Source organism: Pinus tabuliformis, chromosome 4_2 (genome assembly GCF_031772625.1).
Source record: "Pinus tabuliformis cultivar Carrire ecotype Pingquan chromosome 4_2, CPIR1, whole genome shotgun sequence".
NCBI classification, from domain to species: domain Eukaryota; kingdom Viridiplantae; phylum Streptophyta; class Pinopsida; order Pinales; family Pinaceae; genus Pinus; species Pinus tabuliformis.
In genome coordinates this window covers 952,553,364-952,576,022 of record NC_142304.1, presented here as the reverse complement: position 1 = coordinate 952,576,022, position 22,659 = coordinate 952,553,364, and the positions used below count along the sequence as shown (strand labels likewise).

Sequence of the window (22,659 nt, the reverse complement as noted above, 5' to 3'; positions counted from 1 at the left end):
AAACCAACAAAAATAGCCTTTTAAACTAAAAGATCGTCGGTTCCAGATATAAAAAGATATCCCTTGCTCCTCCACGTGTCTTGAAACTGGTTCATCAATTCATTTGGAGCTGCTTCTGTTGAAACATCCTTTTCAAAAAAAGAGAGCTGGAATTTGACTGATTGTTTTTTGAGCTTCATGCTGGAAATTTCTTCAAACTGCTTTCATGAATTAGTAAACCATCGAATTGCAACATGCAAAGTGCCCATCAGGCAACCCTCTTCCACGATCTTTTTAGGATTATTTTCTCAAAAGCATTCGTGTTGAATTATTTCACGCCATGTATGAATCTGGCCCATACCAAACAGTCAAATCTGGTATATGAGCAAAAGCCTGCAATGTTGTCTGAACCACTTTCGAGGATGTCTAGTTAAAGTTTTCCAGGCTTAATAAAGCCAGTTCTTCCCCATTGTCACTGTTTCTCATGATCTGCTTAGCTTAACACACAAAGGATGAACCAATGTCAGAGATGTGGAAAAGCTTTGTTCTGAACAAAATTGTCCCTTGGTATCACTCACATCTGCCTGAGGCGCCATAGGCACTGCCCACTCTAGTTGTTGTCCATGTGTAATAAGTACAACTGTTTCAGTATCATCACTACCAGGATTCTGTTCTGGGATATTCTCCAAGCATATAGATTCATTGTTTTTGGTTATAGGCTGGGCAGTAACATAATTCCAATCTTGGCATGCAACTGTGACTTCACTTTCAGTTTGTACCCAAGATTCAGCTCCAGGATGCAATGGTGGATATTCAATATCGCTGGACCAATCACAATTGAAATTCTAAAAGTCTAAAGAATAAGGACATTTCTCCATGGGCATTGAAGTGATTAAATCTGAGGTTTGATGAACAACAGGCCATGGAACAAGGTTATCAACTGCATTAGAAACCCCTGCAAAAATGCTAAGCTGTGGGAATAATTGTAATTCCTGTTTTGGAGCAATAGAAGGAGAAGATAACTGTCCAAATGCACTAGGTTGAGTTGTAATCATATTTGTTATTTCCGGCATGCTGGAAGGTTCCATGTTATCCACTTCTGTTCTTTGTCTGAAGAATGATAGTGATTATTACTGGCAGTCCCTTTGCCCCAAGGTGAACATGGAGCAGGCTTATCACATACATAACAGTGGCACAGTGTGCAGTGCTTCTCATGGAGAGTACTGTTGAAAGGAAACATTACACAAAAATTTCGTGGATTAGGAAAGTCCCTACATGCTACGTTTGTCACGCAAACACATTTAAAACATAAAATATTGAGATTTTGTAGAACCAAATGTAAAAACTAGTGTTCTGGAACTGTGCACCACATGGGAGGCCTAATGCACCGCAGGCATTCTATGTGCCGCGCCAGTGTTAAATTAGACTGCCAATTTCTCCTCGGTGCGTCGCGTGCATCCCATGTGCCGCACACTCCTTTGTATGCACTGCACGCTCTTTCTACACTCTGTCTCGGCCCTTCAACACTGAACTTCGCTCCAAACTCCAAATTTAGCTTTCACTTGAACTTTCACAATTTATATTCTCTGTCCTCTCTATCTTTTTGCATAACGTTGTCTTTGGCGGTTTTATTTTTGTGGTCATACAATTCAACAAGCAAGAGCTCTGCTCTAACATTGGATGTCATAATAATGACTCTATTTGAGAAGCTAATTGCGCTACCTTGTCCATTCATGCGTCTGCCATTTTCAACTCTGTTTTAGTTGTTTTATCTCGGATTTTTTAGCTGAAATGATTAAACTCTTTGTTTGTTTACAGGAATGATTGGTGGATCAGGAAAGCTGCACATGAAACATTATTAACTGAAAAACGTGAATAATTACGAGTTTAATGCTTTCTTCTTCAAAACAAGGTTTTGAAGAAGAAACATTCTCAAGCCTTTGTTGATGATAAATGACTGAAACATTGTTTTGGATAAGTTTTGATGAACTTTAGCGGTCAGACACATGCTAGCAGATAAGAGAAAGAGCCTTTTGACAGTAATTTATGTTTTTTTTAAGGGAATGCAACCGGACTGGAAAAATGAGACCCATAATAATGAAATGTAAAAGAGAAATTTTGAATGTTGATGAAGGGCTGACGAGACTGAGTCTAGCAGATGGAATGAGTCAAGGGAGTTCCTAGGACCACTTCAAAACTCAAAACCAAAGTTGGGAGATGGATGGATTTGCTCAAAAATATTGGAGAAGTTTCCTTGTGAAAGTGAAATCGGTGAGGGATTAATGACCAAGCAAATCAAATCCAAATTGGATTAGAATTTTTTTTTTATTAACCAGGATTTATTAGGTCCATATTCCAAGTGGAATCACTCAAAAAGACCTCTATTAACCCATGTAAAAAAAATAAAAAACATTACTAGTCGAAAATCTAGAAATTCGAGAACTGGTGAGGTAGTAAATCTAAAAAATTCCTGACCAAATCAAGTGAAAATGCAATGGGGTAGTTTTTATTATGAACTAGAATATTTTTCTGATCGAATGCAAGTGGAACCAACTCGATTGAAACTTGTTAGAATGCTCTAAAAAAATAGCAGAAATTTACTATTCTTTGCTAAAAAGGAGGTCGAGCAATCTAGATTTGGGAATAAGAAGACTAATCCAAGCAACTCAATGATTACTATGAACTTCCAAAACTTTTCCAAGGATTAAATAATGCTTGTGATCCTACAAATTAACTTACATCAACCATTTAACTCAATCCTACAACAAGAAACCATTAATAGTAAATACAGAAATATAAAGAAATAAAACAAGACATGCATGTGAATAAGAAGTGAAAAGAAGGAAAGAAAAAAATACAAAAGGGATCTAATGTTACTAGGATGGCCAAGCCCAAGGAAAATCGGAGAACTATGGAGGAGAACAAGATTTAGAATCTGAACATGACACCAATATTCGGTATTTTCATCAATAGAAATACATCTATGCAAGAAAATACAATGGAACTGCAAAAAATACGAGTTCTCTACACAAGAACACTAATTAAAATCTATATCTAGAGGCAAATTCGAATTGGTACTTACAAAATGATTAGGAATCATTCCCCATGAATGGAGGCAGCTTTCCCCACCAAAATCCCTTTATTAGTGGACTTGGTCCCTTGATTAGTGGAACACATTCCTAGATTTTCTCAATCATTGGAGTTCCACAATCTTTGCCATCATTCCATAATATCTTGTTCATTTATTATTTATTATTGATCCCCTTGTAGTAGGGAACAAGTCCCTAAATTATCTCCTCCTCCAAATCTTCATAATATTCCACAAAAATAAATAATATTAGGCACAAATATCCAATTATTCATAAACCTTCCTAATGAATATATTAAAGTTAAAAATAAATTATCTAATGCAAAAAGAGAGGTTTAATGTGCTGAAGGATGGTCATAGGCCTTAAATTGTTGTTTAATTAGAGGCATGGGCCTTAATTTATGTCTAATTTAGAAGCCCATCGTACCCCCCTTCTGAAAGTGTTTCTCATCCTATGAGCAACTTAGTCACCTCATTGTGCCTCATCCATGGCCCTGGTGGCCTCTCTCTTGGCCATTAAGAATCTTGGCTATAATTTCTGCAAGGAAAAGCCCAAAAACATAATTGTGCAAAGAAAAATTGTTATTTGTTGAGACCATTTGCTTTCCTTCTTGCCTTTTATTCAAGATGGGTTCTTGAATATTTTTTTCAGTTTGGCAAGGTCTTACATGCCCTTATCAACCATCTGCTACCTTGTTCTTCCATTTAGACACCTCTAACACCTTCAAAATGCATTTAGATGAGAACTAGGATATCCTATAGTAATTCCTGTCAAAACTATAGGAAACCCTGTTAAAACTACAAGAAACCCATTTTGATCATAAATGATAGTCTGAGGTTAGGGCAGACCGTTACTTGACTTCCATGCATTTCTCTCATTTTTATAACATCTTTTAGAACTTGGACAAAAGCTAGAAAGAGATTAGAGACCTCTTGGAAATCCCCTTTTCATCACTACAGTTTGAGTTCTATTTTCATGGTGAATGTCTCATTTCCTTTTGTTTCCTTCTTCTTCTCTCTTGTGGCCTACTCGACTGCCTAATGGCCTTGGTGTTCTCTGAAAAAGCTCTGCCATCTTGGGGTTTAGCATAAGTTATTGATTTCTCCCTTCTTGTAGCAACATTCTTCCTTCATGTAGTAGTCATTCCTCCTCTTTCAAGGTCTTCTAACTGTATGGGAGTGATGAGAAATGATGAAGAGGGATTGTATGATGATGCTAGAGCTCAAAGGGAGTAGTGTAGGTTTGTGAAAATGGAGAGGATGATTTGTTTGGTTTTTTTCAAGAATGAAATGGGGTGGATGAACGGTGAATAGATACTGAATATGAAGTGGATGGAGGGCTTGGAGTGTTGTGGTTACTTGGCCTTTTCAAAAATTTCTTCTTTTAATTGTTGTCCTCATTCCTTGAAATCATCACCCTTCATAATTTCACCTTTCAACATTGCATGAGTGGAGGAGTGAGCTGCAATAAACTAGTTGAATGCGACTGAGACTGTTGACCCATCCTTAGCTTATAAAACCTCATCTCTCATGCATTGACAACAAATTTCTAACTATAATATGCTCAAGAGAAGAGGTCAAGAATATTTCATACGTGTACCTACCTGATGGCCTTCCTGTAGATGTCGTTTGTTGGAGAGTGAAATCCTTGCTTGTATTTGTTGCATGTGTTTTCCTCTTTCTTCTCTGATGTTGTTCCTTGATGTGTAGGTACTAGATGGTGATGCTGATGAATCCTCACCGTGCTAATGGGTTCCCTTTTATCAAATCCCCTTGTCATTTTCTCTGATGGATGGAGGGTTGTATAGGTCTTCTTACCAAATTTAATGAATGAGGAATTTTAAATGAAAATTCTGTGTATACAATTCCTTTATGTTGCAATCTTTTTCAAGAAGCTAGAAGGTTTTTTTATATCCTTTTCACTTGGAAAAATGTGGGAGAGTTCAGCTCCTACCTCCTTATCACACTCTAATGAAGCCAACCTCTATTTTTTCCCTTTAAAACTACTCACTGCCAATCCTGTAGGTATTGTTCTGTATCCTGTAGGATTTTAGGGAATCTTGTAGGTCTACAAGACAACAATTTGCATTGTCCATATCTCCCAAATGCTAGACTGGATTGACCTGAAACTTTCTGATCATGTTGCCATCATTTTTATGCACCTCCCCATATAAAACTTTTTGTCAATGGATGCATGGATATCTATAAAAACTAAAAATGGCTGAAGGTGATGGAGGTCGATTTCTTGTAATTAATGCACTGGAATTTGCTGAAATTTCTTGGGCATGTTACCATCATCCATATGCATCTCCCCTTGAAACACCCTTTTAAATGGATGGATGGATATCAAGAAAATGAAAAAATGGTTGAAGGTGATGGAGGTTGATTTCATGGAAACCGTGCATTGTAATTTATTGAAATTTCTTAAGCATTTTACCATCATCCATATGCATCTCCCCCTGAAAAAACTTGGTAAATGGATGCATGGTTTTCAAATTATGGAAAAAACAAATTCCTGCTCTATGTATTTTTGTATCCTGTAGTAAGACAAAGCATCTTGTAGTTTTTAGGACATCAGGGAAAATGAGTGGTAGAAGCTTGAGAATGATGGGTGGATGCTGAAAATAGATAAGGGTGATATATTGACATGCCCTTGGTCTTGTTGGAGAATTTGAGCAATGTAGGAGAAAGTCAAAATTTGACTTCTTTTGACTAGGATTGACCAATTTTCCTTTTGGTACCAACTTGTTCTTGTTTCTTGTAGATGTTGGAGAGTACATGCATGCATGGAGCAAGGATTCTTATTTTTCCTTTTTCTTTTCCTCTAGGCCTACTAGCCACCTCAATGAGGTTTTCAACTAGTAGGTCTACCTAGGCACCTCAAAGGAGGTTTTCACGTAGGATCTTCTTCTTTTTTTCTTTTTTTCCAACCCATTTACCGCCTCATGGAGGTTTCAATCAATGAGCCAATCTGAGGCACCTCTAAGGAGGTTTTCAAGTTAGATTTTTTTTTTCCTTTTATTTTCATTTTTTTTTCTTCCACCCTACCCTACTTGAGAAACAAAATCACTTTGAAGTATAAGAATACTTCCAATGGAGCCATGTGCACATCAAGATGACACAAAAAATGATGTGTAGGCTTGAAATGTATGCTTTGACATGAAACTGGACTTTAAAGACCAAATTATTTGACCTTGAAAGGGTAAATCATAGTTGAAGAAGAGAGTGATGCTCCATCTTGTTGATTATCTAGAACCAAAACTGAATATAACTTTGATGTGCATGGTTTTATTGCTTATCTGGATCATTCTTCATGTCTTCTTCTACCATTACCTTCAAATATTCCTCTTTTTATTCATTGATATCTTGAATACATGGAGGATCAAATAGTAACCATGAGGGAGCTTTCTCCATCTCTATTTTTTATGTCTACTTTTCATCAAGTGCAACCCATGATTCTGTGGTCTTCTCATTTGAATCTTCTTCTTCTGGATATGGTCCTTCAATGATATCAAGATAATCTCCTTTTTGCAATACTCTTCCTGATTTATGGTGAATACCATTCATCTCAAGAGGATATGTTTAGAATTGTTGTACCTCAACATTGTAAGTGGGTTGAGCTATTTCAATGTGTGGGTTTGGAAATGGTGGTATAGGTAGTTGAGTGGGAGTATATATTTGAGATGGATGTGGATGCGTTTGTGGTTGTGGTGGAGGTGAGTGGTAAGGATAACATGGAGTTTGGTATGGAGGATATTGAGGAAAATATTGAGCATATTGTGGATGGATCCCATAAGTTCCTTGCAAACCTTGTTGCCAAGATTGGTTTTGGGGTTGATATGGCCAATGTTGCCAAGGAAAGTGTGTGTTCCAATTACTTTGAGGTGGATATGCATAACCCTGAAATTGTGACTTAGGCTTTTGCATCATATCAGGCTAAATAGGCTGCCATGGTCCTCTTGGAGCTACATAACATAGTTGCATTGCCAATAGACTTGCTCCATTGTCCTCTTGGTAAAATTCCTTCAACCTTGGTAATGTTGGATAATGTTCAGCATCATGTGATTCTGAAAAACAAATATCAATATTTTCTTTTCCTTCATCTTTCATTCTTAACATTTCTACTTGTTTTCTTAGATCTCTAAGAATTTCTGTTTTAAAATCATCAAGAAAATTTCCAAGTTTAGCTTGACTTACTGATCTTGATGCTCATTTACCTACTCTTGTTTTTCCTCTTGATATGTGTTTGCATGTTTCACAAATTTCCTCAAATGATAATTGATATACATCACCTCTACTCCTGAGATTAAGGAAATCAATCAATTCATCCCTGATTGTTCTAAGTAAGAGGGTTTTTAGTGTGTCAGTGATAGAGGGAATTACTCCCCTAGGGTTTTTTGGGTTGAAACCCTAGCAGACTAAAAGTTATCTATTCAAAGAAACATACATTCATACAGCCATTATGCTATAGTAAGAAAATTCTATGATAAGGGTACGTACCTTTGGTCCTACGTTTGAGAAGGCCTTTAGGGTCCAAACCCTTATTGGAGTTCCCTTCTTCTCTTTTGTCTTGCAAAACAACCAATTCAAAGAACACAACAGTACATGGACAAAACTTATCAAGAAACCATCTTCATGTTATAAAGAAAGGTAGTTAGTTATGAAATCCAAACAACCATTTACATATGAATTCTAAACATGACTATCATTAACATAAAGAAGATTCATTTCGGGAACCAAGACATGTGTTTCTTTTATTATAGACAAATAAAGTACATAAAAAGGAATATGTTCACCTGAATCACCTTCAACAGGCTCCAAGCAAAGCTTCCTTCCGGATCCGTTCCAGCCTCAAGCCTCTAACAAAACTCCTTCCATGCCTCTCTCCATGATGTCATAAATGGTGGATGAACATCAACACACAAGGAAATAAAGGTTTCCTGTACAAAGTGGGGGGAGTGCAGAAGGCACAAGGGACTTCAGACCTGGTCAAGGGAAAAATCTCAGCATAATAACCTTTCTCTCTCTTCTCTCCTCCCTTAGGCCTTCCCTTTGAGTTCTTTTTATACCATCTCCAAAGTAGTTTTTTAGTTAGGAGTTGGTTGGGAACAGTTGGGCCACGGACACTAACAGGTGATCAGCAGGTAAAACCCGCGATCTCCACCCGGAAATGAGGAGTTTTATATTTTTTTAAGTGTTTTAATACATACATGCGGGTTGGCTATACACATACTCACGTATACACGTGTTTAACTCAGGGCAATGTCGCGTATAAGGGATAAAACATTATTTTTTAAATTTTAGGACCAGGTCTGGAAGGAGGGGTTGCCCTATGCCATGAGTATAGCATCACAAACCATAAGAGTGAGATTTGGAGCTATAACAGTCAGATCCTAAATGATGTATTTTTCCCCTCTTAACATTATACATGAACCTCTCTGTTAGATCCTCTAGACTCTCATCTTCTCTTTGATTCATTCTAAAGATTTCTTCTTTAAGATCACGATCTTTATACTTTTCTATAAATATCTTTTTCATATCATTGCATGATCTTATTGAATGATCCAGGTGGATCTTCAGACACAGAGGCATGGGAAAGCGTCAAAATTAAAAGTGGTGGAAAGGAAATGAACTTGATAGTAGATCGAAGTGCTCGTCACCTTGATTCCAATGGTGTGAATGACACTCCAATCCGAGTCCGGATGAAGAAGATAGAAGCAGTCAAACTTGGGTTGACTTTTGATGATTGGGCAGGTTTAACGAGGACACAATTTTGCATTTTCTAGTGGACGGAATCTCGCCAACTCTGGTGAGATTCTAGGAAAAATCGTTGCCTGTTTAAAAAGAACCCTTCAGTCAAAAACAAAATTCCCCAAATTGTACAATTTTTTTTAAAAAACAATATATATATATAAAGGTGGGTGGCGGGCCACCAACCCCACCACCCCAACTCCCATCCGCATATCAATAAAAAATATTGCTGGAGGGGTAGGCTATGAAACCTAGCCCTTCCCACAGAACTGAAAACCAAAACAGGGGTGGTCAGCCATGGCCCTGCCACCCCACAACCACATTTCTCGGGCCTCCGTTGGAGCAATGTGCAGGTGTTGTCATAGAAGGTGGGTCAGACCTTAGGCATGGGACCCAACCTCCAACAAATAGCCAACCATGAATGCATGGAGTAGGAGGAAATTACAGTGGGTGGGTCACCGAAGGCGGGCCAAACCCAACCAAACTTTAAATTAAAATAAACATTTTAGTTTAAAAAATATATGTTATGTAAAAAAATAGGAGGAGGCAGGGTTTAACCACCGGACCTCCTCCATACTAATGTGAACCAAAACCAACTGCTCCAACAAAATTATTGAGAAATACGCCCTCAAAATTATATTTTAATGCAATTTTTCAGTGCGCTCAAGCAGAGGAAGACAATGCACACAATTCGAAACAAAATTTTGCAGGAGGGTCGAAATTTCATTTTGTCAGAATTTGACAAGTTTTATATGGTTTCAGCACTTCTTGATGCCATGAACATAATGGAGCTATCCATTTCTCCATCAGAGTTCTACATTTTCGGCCATTTTTTAGTATTGAGGTATAAAACTCCTTTTTGTAACTGATGCTTGTACTCTTCTTTTTCATTCCACTTAATGAATGAAGGCCTCCCCATTGATCGAGCATGGCCCGGAGATGTAGTCCAAGTTAGACGAACTTCGTTATCAATTCTTGTTGTCTTATTTCATGGTTTATGTGTTTCTCCTCTTCTCTCATGTGCACATTAAGTTTTCTATGTTAAGCTACAATTTACGCATGTAATTCTTTAACACATCTATAAGCAAAAGGTTTTGGATCAAGTGGTATCAGAGCAGTTCTTTTTTAGATGTGAATTGCATGTTTGAATGCTAACAAGAAATAGGCTCTAAAGAGGTGAAGGGAAACTAATGTCTTCCGATCCCGAAGTAGGGCATGCACATTGAAGGAGACACATGGCAGATGAAGAGGCTCGTCTTGAAGAGGAATGCAATTTCTACAAAACCTTCTATTCAATGGCAGAGAATGTCAGTTAGTTGCTTTCAAGGCTGTAGAAAGAAGACAAGAGAAAACCAAAAGAACAAGCTTCAGTGCATGGAAATGGTGGAGAAGAACCCCCTCCTTCTCCTTCCACGAGTGAAAGTTCTTCTTCCTCTCATCACCATAATCATATAAATTCAATCGATGCATCTAAGAAACCTTTCTTTAAACTAGATGTCAAATTTGATCCTCCCATGTTTAATGATCAAAGTAATGTAGAAAAGCTTAGCAACTAGATTAGCTAGATTGAAATCTACTGCAGGATTCAGCATATCGATGAGTACGAGCCAAAGATTCATCTGGCCTCTCTTCGGCTGAGTAGCACTGCTCTCATTTGGTGGGAGAGAAAATTGCGAAGTAGTAAGAGTGTGGGTAATCTTCTTTCCTCATGGCCTAGTTTCATTTCTACATTAAAGGAACAATTATATCCCTTGGGTTACAAACAAAAAGCCTTAATGGATTGGCAATACTTAAGGCAAGGTAGAGGTTAGGATGTTCAAAGCTTTACAAAGGAATTTAGAAAATAGGCACTTAATTTGGACATTGCACTTGACTCACCTGAAGTAGTAACTAACTATATTGGATCATTACATAGTTACCTTAGACATTCATTATTATTGTTTGAAACAACTACTATTGACTCTGCCAGTGTGAAGGCAATTCATCTTGAGAACAGGGGCAAAAATGAAAGAGATGATCATTCCAAGAAACCACCTTTCAGACCTCCAAATGGAAAACCCAAAGTGAAAGGAAAAGGTAAGGAGAAGAGGACGACATCAACCAAGAAAGATGAAGGAGAAAGACCTTATTGCAATCACTGGAAGAAGGAAGGTCATGATTACGATCATTGTTGGAAACAATACCCGGAAAAGAGACCAAAGAAGTATGGAGGAAAAGGCAAGAAGAATACAGTGGAAACTGTGCAGCAAGACCTTGGATCTGATTCCTGAGATGAAGCATTGATCACAGTAGCAGGAACAAAAGGTACTCTTACACGTCGTGTTAATTCTAAATCACATGAAGGTACTAGTTCAATAGATGAGTCTCTTCCTAACGAACAAAAGAGAATTGAACTGTTTCATATTAGAGTTGTCATAAATCATACAAAAGTGGAAACTCTATTTGATTTCAGATCCCAAGAAAACTTAATTTCATATTCCTTGGTAAAGAAGCTAGGCTTGGAAACTATACCACATCCAAAACCTTACCCACTTGGATGGATACATTGTTATAGACATATTTGGGCACATCAACCCCAAACTTATATGTCAATGAACTAGGGCTCATTAACCCCTAAAAGATTTGTTTCATACCCTAAAGGAACTTAGTCATCTGAGTGCATCATTCCCCAGTAGAGTCGCCAATTTGTTTCTGGGAAAATTAGTGTCTTGTCAAACGACTAACTCTCTAGGATTGGAAGCTACCCTAGAAACAATAGTTTAAATCAATTCAATGATTTTTCCTATGTATAACAGATAAGAGAAAGATAGTGGAACCAATGTGGAACTTCCACTTAATCCCTTGCTTGATCTCTCTCTCCTTTGGCAGATCCTCCAACTCCTCGTTGTACTTAACACGCTTAGAGAGTACCTGCATAAGTAAAGCAACAGAGAACCATCAAAGCATTGTGATCTATTACAACATAAGCATTACAAAATTAGATATATAATGAAAAAAATGATAGCATTCACAATTGCACAATCATATGGGAGAAAACTTGAAGAGCTTTATTAATAGAAAGGAGAATTACAACCTAGTTGTCTGATCTAGCACCATCCTCCCAGCTTCAATCCTTCTTCACCTCATAAAATAACAAGACCACACCAACAAGAATATAATGCGCTCTCCTCAATTATAAACTGTCAGCACTTACTTGCAATTCAAAAAATTCTAGCCTCATAATCTCTTGGATGTGAGATCCTTTTATAGAGCTTTTCAAGGATGTGAGTCATCCATGGGGTTTCATTAGTTTCATTCCACTTGCTACTGGGGAAAAAGGGAAAAATCTTGAAGAATTTATGGTAGTAAGTCGCTCTTGAACATGAAACTTTCACTTCATCTGCATGATTGAGTTGGGTTGGGTGATTCTGTTCACCGGTCATCATACCATTGGTCTTTCATACCATCCATATTTTGGGGTTAATGCTACCAATTCATCTTAGTGTTGCCGACATGTTCAAGAGAAGTCATTCAGTTGAGAGGTCATCATCTAGTTAATTTCTCATAATGACTCCATATTTGTAGAATCACCAGTCTGTGTCTGCAAACGACTATCTAATCTATGTACATGAAATGAAATTTAGAAAGTGGAGCATGGGAATGCCTCCCTCAGCTAGATCATGAAAATCATATTATGATGATGTATTTTATTGTAACTCATGCAGGTCACCTTCCAGTTCGAAACTTTGGATCCTCATAATAAAGCATTTCACGCGACATAAGTATTTACAACCTCATGCTTTAGGGGGAAACTATTATAGACATATTTGGGCACATTAACCCCAAACTTATATGTCAATGAACTAGGGCTCATCAACCCCTAAAAGAGTTGTTTCATACCCTAAAGGAACTTAGTCGTCTGAGTGCATCATTCCCCAAAAGCTCCACTTCAGAAATCATCGAGAAAGAGACTAAATTGGACCATATTGACTACTCCACTGATAAACTGCGATGCATATTGACTGGTACACTGTCAAGGTGCAATGCATACTGTTTAGGCCTTCTATAGGTTTTGATGGGTGAGGATAGACCAATTTCTGTGACAATTTGTTAGTTGGTTGCTCATGGAATCTTCTAGAAACTTCTCATGTGCCACTTGCCTCTCTGAATTCGCCCAAGGATGACCAAGGGAATTAGGAAACTATCTCCAATTTCCCTCTCTTGTGGAACCAGTTGTAACAAGTGGAATGATACTAATCAAACCCCATGGATGAATCACACCCTTGCAAAACTCTATAAAAGGATCTCACATCCAAGAGATCAGGAGGCTGGAATTTTGTGAATTTCAAGTAAGTGCTGATAGTTTGTAATTGAGGAGAGAGCATTGTATTCTTGTTGGTGTGGATTGAAGCTGGGAGGATAGCACTAGATCAAATAACTGGGTTGTAATTCTCCTTTCTATTAATAAAGCTCTTCAAGTTTTCTCCCATATGATTGTGAAATTGTGAATGCTGTCATTTTTTTCATTATATATCTGATTTTGTAATGTTTATGTTGTAATATATCACGATGATTTGATGGTTCTTTGTTGCAGTACTTGTGCAGGTACTCTCCAAGCATGTTAATCACGAGGAGGAGTTGCAGGATCTGCCAAAGGAGAGAGAGATCAAGCAAGGGATTAAGTGGAAGTTCCAGGTTGGTTCCACTATCTTTCTCTTATCTACTATACATAGGAAAAATCATTGAATTGATTTAAACTATTGTTTCTAGGGTAGCTGCCAAAATTAGAGGGTTAGTCGTTCGAAAAGGCACTAATTTTCCCAGAAACAGACATGATAAAGAAAAAATGAATGTAACTAAGCAGTGTAGGGTTAAATTTGTGATCACTTCTAGGTTAGTGGATGAGGTAAAACTTGATGTGATACCATTGGCCATCTGTGGCATGGTGTTAGGGTGTCCATATCTATATGATAGAAAGGCAATCTTCTTCTGTCATGAAAACAAATACCAAATCACAAAAGATGGGGTAGAATATATTGTAAAGGCTAATAAAACTAAAATCAATAACATCCTTGTAAGTGCAGGACAAATGAAGAGGTTGGTGAATTCCAGTAAGGGTTGCATGCTTATGATTGTAAGGGGAAAAGATGCAGAATTATCTGATGCTTTCCAGGGTTGTGATCATGTGCATAAAAAGGAATTATGTGAATTAATTTTTAACTATGGTGAGATGTTTTAGGAACCAAAGGGATTACCTCCGAAGAGGGAAATCCAACATGAGATCCATTTGCAACATGATGCTCCTTTACTGAATATTGGCATGTATAGGATGTCGACCATTGAGATGGAGGAGATCAAAAAGTAGGTGAAAGAACTATTGAACCAAGGGGTCATCAGACCGAGTACTTCTCCATGCGACTCACTGATTGTCTTAGTTCCAAGGAAGGATGGCACATGGATGATGCGCGTGGATTATCGAGCACTAAACAAAACCACGGTGAAAAATCGTTACCCTCTTCCCCACATTGATGACATATTAGATTAGTTAAAGAATTCTATCTATTTCACCAAATTGGATTTGCATAGTGGTTATCACTAGCTCCAAATTGCAGAGCAGGATGTGTGGAAAACTGCCTTCAAGACCAAACAGGGGTTGTTCAAATTGATGGTGATTCCATTCAGACTTTGCAATTCTCTAGCCACTTTCATGAGGGTCATGAATGATCTCTTTAGGCCTTTCATTGATGAATTTGTTCTTGTATATCTAGGTGATATTATTATCTTTAGTAATAGTTGGAATGAACATGTATGTCATGTGAAGAAAGTGTTTGATGTATTGAGAAACGTAAAACTCTATGTAAAATTTTCAAAGTGTGAGTTTGGGAAAACCTCTTTGGTTTACCTAGGTCATATTATTGGTCATGGTCAGCTAAAAATTGATCCTTATAAACTTGAAGCAATTGTAAATTGGCCTAAACCTACTAGTGTAACTGATGTTTGCAGCTTTTTGGGTACAATACATTATTGGAGGAGATTTATTTCCAATTTCTCTATTATTGTAGCACCTTTACATACATTGACAAGTGTAAAGCAAGTCTTTCAATGGGGAGGAAATCAACAGAAGTCCTTTGAAACATTGAAATAAAATATCAGCACTGCACCGGTCTTGGCCTTACCTGATCTCCAACAACCATTCGAGATCGAGACAAATGCCAAAAAATATGCCATGGGAGCTATACTAATGCAGCAAAGGAAGCTAATATGTTACCATTCTGAGAAGTTCTCTTAGGTTGTGATAAACTATCCCACCTATGACAAGGAATTATATGCCTTGGTCCAAAGTGTGAAAAAGTGGAAACACTACTTGATCGGCAAGAGACCATCATCCATATGGATCATCAGCCCTTGCAGTATCTTCAGTCACAGACCAAGTTGCAGCAATCTCGTCATTTCAGGTGGATGGGTTTTCTTCAACAATTTCAAATGGTAATAAAGTATAAGAAGGGCACTACCAACAAAGTGGTCGATATGCTATCTCGCCCTCCTATTTCTTCTTCTGTTATTTTGCATAATGCTTCGTTATCTTTTGAAAGTTATGCTGAACAATATTCTAATAATAATGACTTTAAGGAGATTTATGCAAAAATAACCCATGATTCATAGGTAGACAACTATCACTTGCAGGGGAAATTGTTGTATCACCTTGCCAAATTGTGCATACCCACAGAAGAAAGGGTAAATGTAATCTGGGAGGCCCACACCTCCCTTGTGTCTTGTCATTTTGGTATTGAAAAAACTTTGTGTCATCGACAAAGATTTTTTTTTTGGCCTCATATGAAGAACATTGTGACTCGCTATATAAAGGGTTGTGTGACGTGTTCTGTTTCAAAGCCCTGTAATAGAAAACTCAGGCTCTGCACACCACTCCCTATTCCCAGTCATCCATGGGAAAGTGTGTCAATGGATTTTGTAGGAGGTTTTCATTTGCCTAGAAAAATTCACGACTATTTGTATGTCATCGCTGACCCTTTTAGTAAGATGAGTATTTTAATGCCTTGTAAAAAGCAGATAACTACAGAGCAGATTTCTCATATTTTCTTTCAGCATGTTTGGGTCCATTTTGGGCTTCCCACATCAATTGTGTCAGATCGAGACTCTCGCCTTCTCGGAAAGTTTTGGACCAGCTTGTGGAAGATGATGGACACCAAGTTGAAAAGAAGCACGACATTTCATCCACAGACTAATGGACAAACAGAGGTTGTCAACTACACCGTGGTACATTTGTTGCGAGGCTATTGTGGGAAACATCCTAAGTTGTGGGATGATCATCTTCCATATGTGCAACATTCCTACAGCCGAGAAGTGCACTCATCTATGCATCATTCGCCATTTGAGACATGTTTTGGCTATCTTCCAAAAGACCCTTTTGATATGGTCTTTGGAAGGGAAGATGACTCCAGTGGACGTGATGATAGGGACAAGGCGCCGCAATTCATTCAGCAGATCTAGTTGATTCACCAAGTAGTATAGGAGCAGTTGGAGAAAAGTCAAGGCTGCTACAAGGCTCAACATGACAAACACTGAGTTGACCATCAATTTCAAGTGGGTGACAAAGTGTGATTCCATATCAGAAAGGATAGGATGAAGGGAGAAGGGAAGAAGTGCCGACCAATCCAATATGGTCCATTGACCATTTTGGAGAAAATTGTAAACAATGCCTTTCATTTCGATTTTCTGATATATATGCAGATGCACCCTGTAGTGAATGTGGAGAACTTAAAGCTATATGAGCCACCATTGATTATGAACATTGAAGAGGTGGGCACAGTTCCTACAGTTGATGACTTTGCACCAAAATATCTCTTGAGTTACTTGAACAAATCATCCTTGACAGAAGAACCAGAACTTCATGATGAGGAGATGTGGAATACCTTCGAGTTGGTTTCAAGGGGATGCACCCTAGTAAGGAAAAATGGCCGGAAAGGGAAAGAGTGAGGGAACAATTCCCTCGCTTTCCAATTGACTGATAAAGCTTTTGGCAGTCCAAAAGCTCCTCATTGGGGAGAATTGATTTAGGTGGATCTTTAGACATAGTGGCATGGGAAAAGCTCAAAATTCAAAATGGTGGAAAAGCAATGAACTTCGCATCAGATCGAAGAGCTCATCGCCCTAATTCCCACAGTGTGAACGACACTCCAATCCGAGTCTAGATGAAGTAGATACAAGTAGTCTAAGTTGGGTTGAATTTTGATGACTGGGTAAGTTTAACAAGGAAACAATTTGGCATTTTCCAGTGGATGGAATCTGGCAAACTCTAGCTAGATTCTGGGTGAAATCATTGCCTATTTAAAAATACCCCTTAGGTCAAAAACCAAATTTCCAAAATTTTACAATTTTTTTTTAGAAACAAAAAATATATATATAAAAAGGGGGGTGGCGGGCCACCAACCCCACCACCCTTCCCATCCACATATAAATACAAAATATTGGTGGAGGGGCAGGCTATGACCTCCGACACCTCCCATGGAACCAACAAGTTAAACAGGGGTGGGCGGCCATGACCCCGTCACCCCACAACCACATTTCTCGGGCCTCCGTTGGAGCACGGTGGGGGCGTTTCCATAGAAGGTGGGTTGACCCTTAGGCGCGGCACCCAACCTCCAACAAATAGCCAACCATGAATGCATGGAGTGGGAGGAAATTATGGTGGGTGGGCCGCCCAAGGTGGGCTCGACCCAACCAAACTTTAAATTAAAAGAAACATTTTAGTTTAAAAAATATTTGTTATGTAAAAAATAGGAGGAGCCAAGGTTTGACTGCCCGACCTCCTCCATACTAACCAGAACCACAACCAACTTTTCCAACAACATTATTGAGAAATCCACCCTCATAATTATATTAAACGGAATTTTTCAGTGCGCTCAGGTAGAGGAAGATAATGCACGCAGTTTGAGACAGAATTTTGCAGGAGGGATGTTGGGCAATTTATTGGACTTAAATTGCTGCATAAATTATCGACGAGGGAAACTCGTAAGCTTGTGATGGTGCCAGCAATATATATGCAAGACTAGGCAACTAATTCTATGTCTAATGAAATTATTTAAGATTCAATACAATATGCAAGGGAAGAGGCTCCTAACTAAGGAGGTCCTGGTTGTCCTTCCTTACAGTATCATATGAAACTAAAAACTTAAAATGAAGACAAGAGAATGAACTTAATTATTGTTCAGATTCAAGTAGAGAGAGAAACTAACTTAGTCTCTTGATTGTCCTCTCATGTACTAATCCAAACTAAACTAAGATTCATTCATAAGCATAAGAAATGAAATCACTTTAAACATAAAAACAAAAGAATGAATTTCAATTACCATATAAATCATTGGAGAGAGAGCCTAACTTAGACTCTTGGTATCTTCTCATATGATACTTGAAACATAAAAGCAAAAGAATGAATTTTAATTATCATGCAAATCAAATAGAGAGAGAGAGCCTAACTTAGACCCTTAGTTGTTCTCTCACATGCTGATAAGATTTTAATTCAAAACTCATTCACCAATCAAATCCTTAAACATCTAAACAATGAAATGAAACAAGATCTAATATGAAATAACATGTTTCTCTCATCCTTTTAGAGTGAGCTCAATTCTCTTAAGAACAAGACAAATTATCCCATATACTACATTAAGAAAACTTCTATCTAAAACTACATAAATTCATATCCTACATTCTAAAACTACATAATGAAAATATATGAAAAATGAAGCTTTATTCTATTCCATCATCAATTGGATACAATGCTCTAAGAGTCCTCCCCTTTGGAATGGAGGAGGTACTCCTATTTATACAAAAACTTATGATAACAACCTCATAAATGTAGACCCACTATTCTCTCCTTTGACCCACATATTTCTCAACCAATGATGACACATAACCCTATCCTCCATGATCTCCTCCATGAGGTCCATGATCTTCTCCATGAAGCTTATCTTATCACATTCGAATTTGATCATTCAAGGCCACATAAAGATGCCCTGGAAGCTTCCTTTGTGCCTACACATGTCAACAAACTCATGCTAATTGTTAGGTATAAGTTTAAGCATTTTATTTTCTAAAGTTTAGCCATAAATTCACTTAAAAATGTTAAGAATTAATAAACTTTGGAAAAGCATAGTTATAATCCAGTAATGAGGTAAATGGAATGATGTGGAGGTGGAATGGAGGTGACATGAAGGTAAAATGTGAAAATATTGGTGAATAATGGAGTGAAAATAGGGACAATTTTGAGGCCCAACATCTCCCCCAAACTCAAGATATTGCATGTCCTCATGCAATCAATGGTATTACATGTCCTCATGCAATCTATTACATTACGTTTTGGTACTTGAGCTTTGGCTCGAACTCTGCATGATATCATTTACTTAACTTTTGCAAAGCATTTTTGATGAATTACAACTTGGTTGGTTCTTGTGTTTCAACCACATTTTGTTTGTTGCATTCAATGTATGACCTTTGCATAATGATAATGTGCTTTTTATTGCAGAGTATTTTTGTTTGAATGCATCATGTTTGGTTCTTGTGTAACAACCATGCTTGTGTTGGCATTTTGTTGGAATGCACCATGGTTGGTTCTTGTGTAACAACCATGATTCTGTTAGCATCCAATTAACTTTTAAATACTTTTGACAAAGCTATTTGTATGCTCATGTAATAGTGAATATAGCTTGAAGGTAAGTGGGGTTAAGAATGTGATATATGAATGTGGATGTTATATGAATGTGATATATGAATGTGGATGTATCCTTCCCCTTAAACGGATGATTTGGGAAATTATGTGAAATGGGGAAAGCAAGGAAAAAGGAAGTGAAGTTTTTCCAAAAATTATTATTCTAACTTTTCAAGGAATTTAATGGTTAAAAGTTAGAAAATATCATACCTTAACTTACCCTTCCAAAATGGATGAGAGCTGTGCACGTATCTGGATAAATGGATGAGAGCTGTGCAAGAACTTTTGTGAAAATGGTGGATAAAAGATGGATCTGTATTGTCGTATCAGCTGTTGGATCCTCTGCTACTAGATGAAAAATCTGAGGAGTCTGCTGAACATGGCTGAAAGTTGTATCTGCTGTCGTATCAGCTGCTGGATCCTCTGCTACTAGATGAAAAATCTGAGGAGTCTGCTGAACATGGCTGAAAGTTGTATCTGCTGCTGGATGATGAATCTGATGAGTCTTGCTAAATATGGTTGAAAACATATAAGGCTTGGAAGGTATACAAAATATACAAGTTACATTTTCCTCCCAGCCTTATTTATTCACTTGTCCTCAAGTGAAATACAATGTATACAATGAATGGAAATACAATGAATGGAAATTGGCTTCATCTGCTACAAAATATGGGTCTTCAAGTCTTCAATGCTCGATGGAACAAATCTTACTATGTGATTAAATGTGTCGATGTCGAACATAGCAAGAAGTTGTTGACTTAGTGGCCGTTAATGAATGCCCCTAGCCAACACAAGAGCTCCCACCATTGATTCCAATGGGAGTCAGGATGCCTAACACATCTTTGTAGGTACGAATAAATTTGTCATAGTCGAGTCACCTACAAGATCCAACGAACAAGGGATATTAATGTACTCCCATTGTTCATTGGCAAGAGTACTTGCCATTAAGGCATGAAAGCCTCTAGGTGTTCTTTCAATGATACTTAGACTCTAGGACTTTGACGGAAATGAAGGGGAATAATAATGACAAGGAAAATGGCGATAAGGGGAATGGAAATGCATGAACTCTTGCTGTGAAAAATGGATATGGAAATGTCATGCTTACAATTGGTGGAATTCAAAATCTTTTTTAGAAAGGAAGGTGGAAGGTTGTGGTTGTGGAGATGGATTTGTCTTGAGAATTTTTTTCATGAATTAGTCTTTGGAAGACCAATTGTGCACATAATGTAGTCTCCTTATGATCATTTGATTATCCTGTAACCTGTAAAAAAACTTGGTACAAAGAAAACATAAGTGTGCTCAAGAATAATTGCGCATATCCTTCATGATTCTTACGCAAAAATTTCGTACCAAATAAAACAGAGCGAAGAAAATCAAAGCGTTGAATGTAACTCAATTCATGATATCAATTTCAATCCATTCTTCAAAACAACCATGTAAAATACTACTCCCTGTCAGATAACTCATGAATGTGCTTCGCAATTCTGTTCTGTAAAGCATACAAGAATCATGTGATGAGTTTATGCCATCTTGATGCTATCGAGAATTGAATCCTCCAATTGATTTTTAAAATTTATTTCCAAGTATCCTATTTTTCGAATCTGTGTGAATTTTGTGAAAATTTTTTAGATTTTTTTTTAAATGAAAACATAATTTTTTTAGATGTTTCATTAAACAATAAATTAAAAACAGAGATTTTTAATTTATTATTTAAGTGAAATTTTTTTTATATTTTTTTTTATTTTTAAATGAAAAACAACAAAATTTTATTTGTTAAAACCTAATAAAAAAAATATTACTAAATTAAAGTTAGCTCTTTTTTCTTTTTTTTTTTTAAAAAACAATAAAAATAAGAATTTTTTTAGTATACAATCCTATTAATATATTAATATATTAATACAATCATAATATAATAATATATTAATACGGTTAATATAATTAATACAATTGTATTAATATATTAATGTAATTAATATATTAATATAATCATAATATATTAATGTATTAATATAGTTATTCATATTAATATATTAATAGAATTATATATATATATATATATATATATATATATATATATATATATATATATATATATATATTAATACAAATCAAATATTATCAAAAGATATCAATCATGAATAAATTATATCTAAATATATACAAAAACAAATCAAGACAAATCAATCATTAAAAAAAAATATAACTAATAATATACATAACAAATCACAACAAATATATATATTAAAAATGGTACCTAATAATATACAAACATTTAATTGCAAGCCAAAAGGAATAGTTCTTTGCACGTTTTGCCTCAAATTGATCAGATAAGGTCTTCTCTCTGGCTTTCTCAGCCTTGGATTTGTGAATACTTTCCATCAAGACACGCTTATTTTTGAACACATTACCCTTGACTTTCATGTACATATCATGATACATGTGTTTGTCAATTTTCTTAGATTCTCTGTACTTACGTAACAATCGACGCAAAACCCTCATCCGTCTCATCCATAGAATCTTTGTAGGCAACCTAGCCTCTCTAGTACCTTTGCGCTTACCATATCCAGAATGACGACCCTTTCTTTTTGCTTCCAAAGCACGACGAGCACGAGCACGAGAGTGAATTTTCATTGGCTTCCGAATAACAAATCCATCTTTGACCAACTTCCGAATGTTTTGCCTGGAATTGGCCATGGAAATCTCGCTGACTTCATTGGGGTCGAGCCAGACTTTTCCCTTCCCGCATTTCAGAACGCTCGCCGCTAGCCGCTTCAAGCTTCAGCGAAACCATTGTTCCTGGACCTTCGTCTCCCTCGCAAATTCCTCTGTTCTGTGAGTTTTGGGGTTTAAAGGTCTCATAGCGTTCACGAGAAGGGGATTCATGTTATGGGCATCTGCTATGGTCTGCAGCTCATCGTCAAGATAATGGGGGGTGAGGTCAAGCCTGCCGAATCCCAGGAGTACGGGAGAATGGAGGTCCGCATGCACGAGGGGTCGAAGTGCCCGAGAGACACACAGAGCATTCAGCAAGCTGCCGGATTCGGCGAGTAATCAAATGGGTATATTGAGTGCCAGAATCAAGAATCAAAACGACATTATCTCTACTAGCAGTGATGTTCACGATACTGTTGCTGCTGTG

General features: G+C 37.2%; 1 pseudogene; it reads right to left on the bottom strand.

The window, feature by feature from the left end:
• Positions 1–312: 312 nt before the first annotated feature.
• On the bottom strand, positions 313–22,311 carry LOC149172811 (large ribosomal subunit protein eL19y pseudogene; annotated as a pseudogene).
• Positions 22,312–22,659: the final 348 nt, after the last annotated feature.